This window comes from Colias eurytheme, chromosome 7, assembly GCF_061535395.1.
Source record: "Colias eurytheme isolate Ceu_HAF_F1 chromosome 7, ilColEury1 Martin Lab GWU primary, whole genome shotgun sequence".
NCBI lineage: Eukaryota > Metazoa > Arthropoda > Insecta > Lepidoptera > Pieridae > Colias > Colias eurytheme.
In genome coordinates, this window is record NC_142986.1 from 6,487,472 (window position 1) to 6,496,009 (window position 8,538).

At 29.5% G+C, this 8,538-nt stretch overlaps 1 long non-coding RNA gene across 1 annotated transcript; it reads right to left on the bottom strand.

The window, feature by feature from the left end:
• Positions 1 to 1,182: 1,182 nt before the first annotated feature.
• On the bottom strand, positions 1,183 to 1,955 carry LOC149907093 (uncharacterized). Its single transcript, XR_016456967.1, has 3 exons — positions 1,468 to 1,955; positions 1,280 to 1,341; positions 1,183 to 1,205 (listed from the first exon to the last, which is right to left on the bottom strand). It is a non-coding gene; the product is annotated as an uncharacterized LOC149907093 (long non-coding RNA).
• Positions 1,956 to 8,538: the final 6,583 nt, after the last annotated feature.

An 8,538-nucleotide genomic window follows, 5' to 3' on the forward strand; every position in this document is an offset into this window, starting at 1 on the left:
TAATCTTCTTTCCAACAACTACTTAGACATTATTAATAATTATTATTATTTCGTAATGTTTACTTTATTACAAAATAATACAGGTTATAAATAATCTTTAAAATAACAAAAAATATTGTTACTCTGAAAAAATGAAATGGTACTCAATAACGCGGACTACTGAATTGATTTAGATAGAATTTGATGCTGACGTAGATATTACATCATGCCCAGAAATGAAAGGTACTATTTCTGAAAGAAGTTATAAACCTTAATTCTACTCAGTCAAAGTCAAGAGTGGAAGATATCACTAATACAGTAAAACTGATGCGAAACTTTGGATGTTAATTTGTATATTTTTTTGTTAGTTGTTACTTAATCACGTCAAGACTACATTACCAATTTTGATAAAATATAGCTAATTGCCTGGATTTACACATAGGATACTTTTTATCCGAACTGAACACTTCTGTGGGATAAAACAGGATTCACGATATAACCTAATTCCACGCGAGCAAAGCCGCGGAATAAAAAAATTGTTTAAAAAAAACACAAAATATATTGACGCATGTATTTATTTTTTGCACTCTATTATAATTATTGTAATTATTCATTACAAATAATCAAAATAAAATAGCCAGAACAAAGTTAGGCCCTGGTAGGGTAGGTAGGCAGGTACAGCAATGTGAGACGAACACTGGCTTATTTATACCAATAATAATGTATTATAAACATTAAATTAAGTTTACTTTCTAACAACAAAAATACATAATATTAGCTAATGTGAAAGCGAATCAACCAATCATCCCACAAAAATGAAATGTGCACACAAATATTCATCCAAATCGGTTCATGTCATTAGGAGGAGTGACTGCAGCGCCATCTTCCGGGCCCAATTGTGTTTCCAGATCACCCAGGAACTCAATTTAATATACTTACACAAAATTTTTCGAAATGAAAACTCACATTACTATGTAAATATGAATATAAACCTGTTTTATTACTAAGCAATTTCCCGCACAGGTGTAGTAAGTATAAATGAAATAAATATCAACATCAAATTCTTTATACAACATACTTATCTACCACCTTCTAAGAAATGTAATTCTTGAAATTATTTCGTATTTTTTTAAATATAATACTACTCCAATGAGCTCCTGTTCCATATTATGTCCGCCATACTTCCACTAAGTTCACCATGTTTCTTTGCACTTTGTTGCTTTTTGCTAAAAATGGAATCATGCGATAAAACCAGTAGAACGTTGATAACATACATTTTTGACTGAATAAAGGTACTTACGAAGGAGTGGGTTCACATTGTGAACAATCAGTGGGTTTATTTTCCTTCTGGATTCCGGATTTCTGAAAAGATTATCTATGCTATAAATGAAAAAATCTTACACATTCGTTATGTACTTAAAACAGGGGTACATATCAAACATCGTCTATAATACAATTATCATCAAATTTAAAATAAAACCAACTTACTTCATTAATTTGTTCCAATTGTAAGCATTCTTTTTCCTCCAACCTTTATGTTTCTTCTTCTTATTTTCTTTATTGTCCCCATTTGTCTCATTTTGTCTTATCGTGTTGTCACCCTTTTTTACGATTGCGCGAGCGACACAAGTTCCCCGTGTGACGGCCGTAGCGGGAATGACTCGTGCAGCGATCGGGGTAGGAAGGTACAGGGCGGCTCTCGCTATATTGGCTGGTCAGGCGCTAATTTCAAGTATTTCTTGTTTATTTCAAAACCATCGCATATTTCAAAATTCTAACACGGTAGACGTATAGGTTGTATATTTTATAGTTAATATCCAAAAAGTCGTAACTTTACGTTTGTTATTTTGAAGATGCCAGAGATTATAAAAAAATAACAATGAGAACTTTGTATTTTTTTTCTATCGAGAAAATATCATGGAATCATGTTTCTAAAACGGTAGACGTATTGTGTTACTATTGAACTTTCTTGTCAAGAATTTTCATCACGATAACTTTAATAATATAAAAATTACGAAGGTTTAAAAAGGGCCGTAAATGTTAGAAAAATTAATTCATCACCTTAATAGTATTTATATTTTTATTTTAAATTTAAATCAATTATTGTATTTGCATAATATAGAGTAGATAAATAATTCAAAAACTTGCAGTACTTATGTATACTTTTAATTTCATTTTTATTAAACTTAAAAGTTAAAATGAAAACAATGTAGGTACTATATTAAGGTACAATTAAATTTTTACATTTTCTTTGAATATTTTAAGTGTAGACATGGTGGCGCCTCCCCCAACTTGAAGTTCTCACTACCACATGATCATCTCCCAAGCCGGTACTTCCTTGTTCAATGTTTGGGCAAGCCGGCAATCAACACAACTGTGAAAGATAAATTATTGGATTTAAACTGATTCTTTGTTGCTTTAACATTTAATAAGTACATTTAATATGTTTACTTTTATTATTAAAGGGCTTGTCATGGTGTATGTAATTTAAGATGTTTTTTTAAACAATGTCGGTATAGTTTGTTAAATAATAAATACTTTATTTGTTAATCATTTTTCAAGTATTTTAACATTTTAGTTGTTTATCTTGCAATTCTTAATATCGTATTAAAAAAAAGTTTAATGTGTAGGTGTGTAATTCCCACAGGTAATTCCTTACAAAACTGTTAATATAAGTAGCTTCTAACCAAACATAGATAGGTTTGCTTATAAATTAATATAAATATTTACTTTTGATCAGCTGCTCTAGTTTTTGTGAACTCCCAAATCATTTGCACTTAAACTTTCAGCAGAAAATTCTATCAACTTCGTCTCATCATAACTTTTACTTCGTTGGGAGTTATTCATGTACCTATCTTTGTCTTTGTAATTTCGGGGTCAGGGAGCTTCGCGCACTCTGCACAATGTTCTGCTGTAAGTTAAATAAAAATTACTTCAATTAAGTAACAATAATCAAAACAGACGAAATCATGCAAAAACCAAAACTTTATTCGTAAAAATATATCTCTGTAGTCTGTTATCATAAATCGTCCTTACTCGTACTTTATCTTACCTTGCTATTTCAATATTGCTTTTTCGCACTTTCTCATTTATCCAGAGATGAGATTCACATATTTAAGTTTATATTATCTGAAATTTTAGTAATATGAATTATTAGGACAGTGACTGTGTGACATGACATTTTGATTTTTGACGTTTAATGTTCGATACAATTCATTACGACTTGGCCTAAAAGCCTCGTAGCCAAGCCATTAATCTTAAAAAAATAGACAAAACTTCGGAATTCATTCGCTCTTTGGACATTGTAGGCACTAGGCAATCGTATAGTAATCATGTTGAAAAGGCTCCCGGTACCAAAATAAAGTAAGATTATTTTGTGAACTCAACAAAACAAGGTTGTTATTATAAAAATGGCGGTGATTGAAAATTAAACGTCAAAAATCCAAATGTCATAATCACTGTCCTCGTATTATTATCTAAAATTTGGATAAATCAAATTGAAAAATTGCGAAAGATAAGTAATATGCATTAAAGAATGCATGAAAGAGGCATGAAAGAGCAATTGAAATAGCAAGGTAAGATAATATACGAGTAATAATTAATATATCTAAAACATTGGACGATTTATGATAACACAGGTATATTTTTACGAATAAAGTATTGGTTTTTGCATGATTTCGTCTGTTTTGATTATTGTTAATTGAAGTAATTTTTATTTAACTTGCAGCAGAACATTGTGCAGAGTGCGCGAAGCTCCTTGACCCTAAAGTTACAAAGACAAAGGTACATAAATAACTCCCAACGAGTTAAAAGTTATGCTGAGACGAAGTTGATAGAATTCTCTGAAAGTATAAGTGCAAATGATTTGGGAGTTCACAAAAACTAGAGCAGCTGGTCAAAAGTAAATATTTATATTAATTTATAAGCAAACCTACTTATCTATGTTTGGTTAGAAGCTACTTATATTAAAAGTTTTCTAAGGCATTGTACCTACACATTTAAGTTTTTTTTAATACAATATTAAGAATTGCAAGATATACAACTAAAACGTTGAAATACTTGAAAAATTATTAACAAATAAGGTATTTAACAAACCATACCGACATTGTTTAAAAAACTTCTTTTTAGACGTTTACATACACCATGACAAGCCCTTTAATAATAAAAGTAAACATATTAAATGTAAGTACTTATTAAATTTTAAAGCAACAAAGAATCAGTTTAAGTCCAATTTATCTTTCACAGTTGTGTTGATTGCCGGCTTGCCCAAACATTGAACAAGGAAGTACCGGCTTGGGAGATGATCATGTGGTAGTGAGAACTTCAAGTTGGGGGAGGCGCCACCATGTCTACACTTAAAATATTCATATTTGTATCATACATCTGAAAATGTAAAAAATTAATTGTACCTTAATATAGTACCTACATTGTTTTCATTTAAGTTTAATAAAAATGAAATTAAAAGTATACATAAGTGCTGCAAGTTTTTAAATTATTTATCTACTCTTTATTGTGCAAATACAATAATTGATTTAAATTTAAAATAAAAATATAATTACCATTAATCTATTAGTGTAGGAATTATTCATTGTGATGTAAATATAAAGTTTTTGTTTATTGCATTTTAAGTTTTAAAGGCTGGTACTATAAATAAAACTTAATTTTTTTTAATCAAGGGTGTTTTTAATATGCTATTTACTTACAAATTTGGATTTGAGTTATATATATCTATACCTAATTGTTTTTAATAAATATTTAAGCTAAATAGAATTGAATCTAATTTCGAATACTTCCATGTTTTATCACTTTTTTTTATATAAATGATATCAAGAGAAGTAAAGGAGCAAATGATTTGTCAATAAATAAATAAAAAGGACTAAATAAAGATTTTGGATTTATAAATGTTTTTTATTGCACTTAAACATTTAAAGTATGATATTGCTTCCTATTGAAAAAAATATATTCATGTTGCGCTGGCACTATGGCTTCTTGAATACTATGAATGCTTCCATGTGGTTACTCTGGGTAATCTTATTCCTAGTGCTCGGAATTGATTGTAGAATCTGGAAATAAATAATGGTTTTATTTCTCAAAATTAAATGAGATCCTTAACAACAGATTACATAAGTATAATATGGGTAGTGTATTTGAGTGTAGATTTACTTTTATAGTCTTATATTCTATATAGGTAAATAATAACATGATGAAATATATTGAATCATGAAGAAATAATAAACAATCTTTTATAGATTTACATTAAGTATTAGATAAAATTTATGTTTAGGGAATAAACTGTAGAGTTGCATTTTATTATACAGAGAAATAACAAGTGGAGAATGTGTACATAAACAGACGTATTTTTAAATAGATTTGCATTGGGTATGGTACTTACACAGATAAATCTGTAGGTTATATTGTATTTTCAAATTGTTCATATGATGCCCCCATATCTCATAGGGACTCGTGATGATTACGCACTTGTTTACTATTTAGGTACACGATTCTTCTTAAATCAAAAGGTTTGAAGCCTTTTCTTCGAACAAGCCGATGTAAAGTTCTATTATTATCTGATAACTGTCAAATTGTCAAATAGATCGCAGTTCGCACCGGTCCCAATAATTGAGTGAACTATTACGAGTGGCGTCATCAAAATTGCTAGAAAAACAAAATCAGTTTAACGCTGCAACAAGCTTGCGTTAAGGGTGTCACGGTACGAAAAGACATAGTAATGTTATAATAAGCTTGCTATAAGAGATGCCGGTTACCCCCCAGGGGTAACCGGCACCTTTAGAATAACAGTCTTATTATGGGTACGTTTTGTTGCGTTCACAAAATAATCTTACTTTTTTGGCACCGGGACCTTCTAAAACATATGGAAACCAATTGCAACAAGACTGTTTCGAGCGGTTTCGAGACGTCAATCGAAAAATTGGAACCGGCACGCTCTCTTTGACATTTAGCATTCTTGTTATAATGTCAATAATGACAGTTTTAAGCAATTTTAGTGAAGTTGTAAATATGGAACTTTTATAACATTATTTTGAATATTATTAAAAGAATACACATCAAATTTAAGTGAAACGTATGTAGTTGGAAATCTATTTAATAAATGAAGCTTTTAAAGAAGATAATACATTTATTATATTAAAAATGCAAAATTAACCTACATCGGGTTGTTCCAAGAAAAGGCTTCAAACCTTTTGATTTAAGAAGAATCGTGTAAATAATTTATTATTGCGAAGTGCGCAATCATCACGAGTCTCTATGAGATATGGGGGCATCATATGAACAATCTTAAAATACAATTATAACCTACAGATTTATCTGTGTAAGATAAAAGTAATGTAAGTACCATACCCAATGCAAATCTTAAGAGTATATTTAAAAATACGTTTGTTTATGTACACATTCTCCACTTGTTATTTCTCTATATAATAAAATGCAACCCTACTTATTCTCTAAACATAAATTTTATCTAATACCTATTTAATGTAAATCTATAAAAGATTGTTTATTATTTCTTCTTGATTCAATTTATTTTATCATGTTATATTATTTATATAATAAAACACTTAAAAGTAAATCTACACTCAAATGCACTACCCATATTATACTTATGTTAGGGATCTCATTTAATTTTGAGAAATAATACCATTATTTATTTCCAGATTCTACAATCAATTCCGAGCACTAGGAATAAGATTACCCAGCGTAACCACATGGAAGCATTGATAGTATTCAAGAAGCTATAAAGTGCCAGCGCAACATATGAATATATTTTTTTCAATAGGAAGCAATATCATGCTTTAAATGTATTAGTGCAATTAAAAACATATTTTATAAATCCAAAATCTTTATTTAGTCCTTTTTATTTATTCATTGACAAAACATTTGCTCCTACTTCTCTTGATAACATTTATATATAAAAAAATGTAATAAAACATGGAATTATTTGAAAATAGATTCAATTCTATTTTGATTAAATATTAATAATTAGGTATATTACTCAAATCCAAATTTGTAAGTAAATAGCATATTAAAAAGACCCTTGATTAAAAAAATAAAGTCTTATTTATAATACCAGCCTTTAAAACTTAAAATGCAATAAACAAAAACTTTATATTTACATCACAATGAATAATTCCTACACTAATAGATTAAGACGATACACAAAAAAAAATCCACTGCTTGGCGGGCGGAGTCTAATAGCTCGCTATCGCGAACGCGGGTGTGCGCGAAGTCATTCATTGCAAACTCGCCGCGCTGCCGCTGGCCGACTCGGGACAAACATGTATGGAGTCGTCATACAGTTATAATATTGTTATACATTTATTCAATTGTTGATTTATTGGTTTTATTTTCTTGCTTATAAACAAATAATCTTCTTTCCAACAACTACTTAGACATTATTAATAATTATTATTATTTCGTAATGTTTACTTTATTACAAAATAATACAGGTTATAAATAATCTTTAAAATAACAAAAAATATTGTTACTCTGAAAAAATGAAATGGTACTCAATAACGCGGACTACTGAATTGATTTAGATAGAATTTGATGCTGACGTAGATATTACATCATGCCCAGAAATGAAAGGTACTATTTCTGAAAGAAGTTATAAACCTTAATTCTACTCAGTCAAAGTCAAGAGTGGAAGATATCACTAATACAGTAAAACTGATGCGAAACTTTGGATGTTAATTTGTATATTTTTTTGTTAGTTGTTACTTAATCACGTCAAGACTACATTACCAATTTTGATAAAATATAGCTAATTGCCTGGATTTACACATAGGATACTTTTTATCCGAACTGAACACTTCTGTGGGATAAAACAGGATTCACGATATAACCTAATTCCACGCGAGCAAAGCCGCGGAATAAAAAAATTGTTTAAAAAAAACACAAAATATATTGACGCATGTATTTATTTTTTGCACTCTATTATAATTATTGTAATTATTCATTACAAATAATCAAAATAAAATAGCCAGAACAAAGTTAGGCCCTGGTAGGGTAGGTAGGCAGGTACAGCAATGTGAGACGAACACTGGCTTATTTATACCAATAATAATGTATTATAAACATTAAATTAAGTTTACTTTCTAACAACAAAAATACATAATATTAGCTAATGTGAAAGCGAATCAACCAATCATCCCACAAAAATGAAATGTGCACACAAATATTCATCCAAATCGGTTCATGTCATTAGGAGGAGTGACTGCAGCGCCATCTTCCGGGCCCAATTGTGTTTCCAGATCACCCAGGAACTCAATTTAATATACTTACACAAAATTTTTCGAAATGAAAACTCACATTACTATGTAAATATGAATATAAACCTGTTTTATTACTAAGCAATTTCCCGCACAGGTGTAGTAAGTATAAATGAAATAAATATCAACATCAAATTCTTTATACAACATACTTATCTACCACCTTCTAAGAAATGTAATTCTTGAAATTATTTCGTATTTTTTTAAATATAATACTACTCCAATGAGCTCCTGTTCCATATTATGTCCGCCATACTTCCACTAAGTTCACCATGTT